Source organism: Orycteropus afer, unplaced genomic scaffold (genome assembly GCF_000298275.1).
Source record: "Orycteropus afer afer isolate SDZICR_OR568_19922 unplaced genomic scaffold, OryAfe1.0 scaffold00659, whole genome shotgun sequence".
Classification (NCBI taxonomy): Eukaryota; Metazoa; Chordata; class Mammalia; order Tubulidentata; family Orycteropodidae; genus Orycteropus; species Orycteropus afer.
This window is the reverse complement of record NW_006922246.1, coordinates 1,071,293-1,073,930: the sequence shown is the minus strand read 5'-3', so window position 1 is coordinate 1,073,930 and position 2,638 is coordinate 1,071,293.

The window sequence follows — 2,638 nt, the reverse complement described above, 5'->3', positions numbered from 1 at the left end:
ATAAAAAAAAATCTAATAAAAAATAATCATTCTCAAATAATTAGATATTTAAATTGGGACAAGTGAGTATTTGAAGGTTCTACCCTCTCCTGAGCTAGATTACCCAAATAATTACCTGATTCATTGTTATGTAAACTCTGATTTCTAAGTTTGGCTTCTTTAATGCTATTTTGCATATTTTCCTTAACACTATTATTAGTATTATTAGATACTTCACATTGTACCAATAAACCACAGTGAGTGATTTTGTTGTTGCCTAACAATGCTGCTAATTGAGGAGCATGGGTGGTTGGGAATTGGTAATATTCTCACAACTTCAGAGTTCTCATTGGAATCATTTGATTTCTACATGAAAGTTGTGCATCAATTAATCAAATTATAGCTTTTGTTTTTCCTAATTGACAACCATAATTGTAGTGTCCACAATGCAGTTATTATGTACAAATATGAGCAGAGAATTTTAAATGCATATTTTGTGTTTGCACATAGAAGTTTACCTGTTTCAACATAAAAACACATTCATTTCTTAAAATGATTAAAATTTATTTTATTTCTGAAGTCTAGGTATGGATTAAAAATTGTTTATACCTTTCACATGGTGTTATTTTAAATCTTTTGATTTTATGATATGTCTTATGATAGATGGCATAGTATCTCAGAATCTAGAAAACATAGACTATACTTTTTCATGAACGGCTCTTTTATTTTGATTATGATAAACCTTTACAAGATTCACTATAGATTAAAGAACAACTTTCAGGCTTTCGCTCATCATTCAGGTATGTAGAATGCCACTAGAGATAGATGTTCCCATCCTAACAATGATAATAATCTGAAGAAGCTAAAACACAAATGTTTTTTAAATCCGTGGGAGTTAACAATTAAAAAAAAAGAACTAAATTTCAAAAAGTGTTGTCTTTCTGAGAATAAAAGATTCTCAAAGTTATAAAAATAAATATGGCAAACATTGAATAAACTTTTAATATCAGCGTATGGACTATCATGAAGGAGCTGACTCCTGAGATACCCCAGACACAAGCTTATCTGCAACAACCCAGAAACACTTTCCCACTTGGCTTACTTAGTTCATCAGAATAGTGCATAGAAGAGTGGGGCCAGAGTCAGAGAGCTGAAGTAAAATGGCCTGACTTTAGTTCAAGGCACTAGTTGACCAAAAGTCAAGGTCATCCTCAAACACACAGCTAACATCACAATTTGTGGTGAAACATTATATACTTTTTTCCCCTAAAATATGAAACAACTCCAGTAATTCCACTCTCACCACTCCTTTCCAATATTGTTCTGGAAATCCTTTCCAGTGTGATAAGAAGGGAGAAGAAATAAATACAAGTGTTAGAAGAGAAATAGTAGAACTACTTAATTGCAGACAATGGGACTGTGTAATGGAAAACTATAAAGTCAACAGAAAAAAAAAAAGAAATAGCAAGTTTGCCACACATCTATGAAAGACCTAAGGTAAACTTCATACTTTATTACAAAATGTTGTTTTTCCTTAAGATCAGTATGAAGACAGTGTTCACTACTTGTCTTTAATAATGTATTTAGGGTACTAGACAGTACAGTAAGAAGAGAAAAGAAAGAACCAACATTGAAAAATAAGAAATAATATAGTCATTGTTAGATTACCAAAAATTAAAAATATAATCCTCACATCAATTCATAGAATTAAAATTCTTACCAAGTTTATTGAAAACAAGGCCAGTATAGAGTAAATGAATTCTACATCTATATATATGCTCTCAAACAGAAAATGCAAAACTTCTTTAAAGCATCATTAAAAATATACCTTACACACACACACACAGGCACACAGACATTCACTGCCATCGAGTCGGATCCAACCTATGGCGACCCTTCCTTGGGTTTCTGAGGCAGTATCTCTACAGAAGAAGATTGCCCAATCTTTCTTCTGAGGAGTGGCTGGCTGGTAGTTTTGAACCACCAGCCTTCTGGCTAGTAGTCAAATGGCTTAGGCACTACACCACCAGAGCACCTCAAAATTCTTCCATCATCTTCCCCATTTCCCAATTCCAAAGCCATTTCCACATTTTTAGGTATTTCCTCAGGTACTAGATCTGTATTAGTTCTCTATTGTTACTTTTACAAAATGCCACAAATGTAATGACTTCAAACAGCACAGCTTTATTATCTTACATTTTTGGAGGGCAGAAGTCATAACATCAAAGTCCTGGGAGGGTTGTATTACTTCTGGAGGCTCATGAGGAATATTGATTTTGGTGACACTCCTAGCTTCTAGACTCTGCCTACCTTTCTTGGCAATATCTTACATCTTCAAAAGCAGTAGACTAGCATATTTTACTATTTCTTTCTCTGTCTTAGACTCTCCTGATTCCTCCTTATAAGGATTGCATTGGGTCTAGCTGGATAATCTAGAATAATCTATCAAAATCCTTAATTTAATCACATCTTCAGAGCCCTAGTGTGGTAGTTAAGGTTATGTGTCAACTTGTCTGGGTCTGTCTCAAGTGGCTGGGCAGCTAGATGTTGTATTCCCATAAGACTGGTAATCAACTCCATGGTGGAATCTACTGTGAGCAGCTGAGTAGCTGCTTTAGGGCTGTGTTGGATTGGGTTCTCTAGAGAAACACAAAAAACC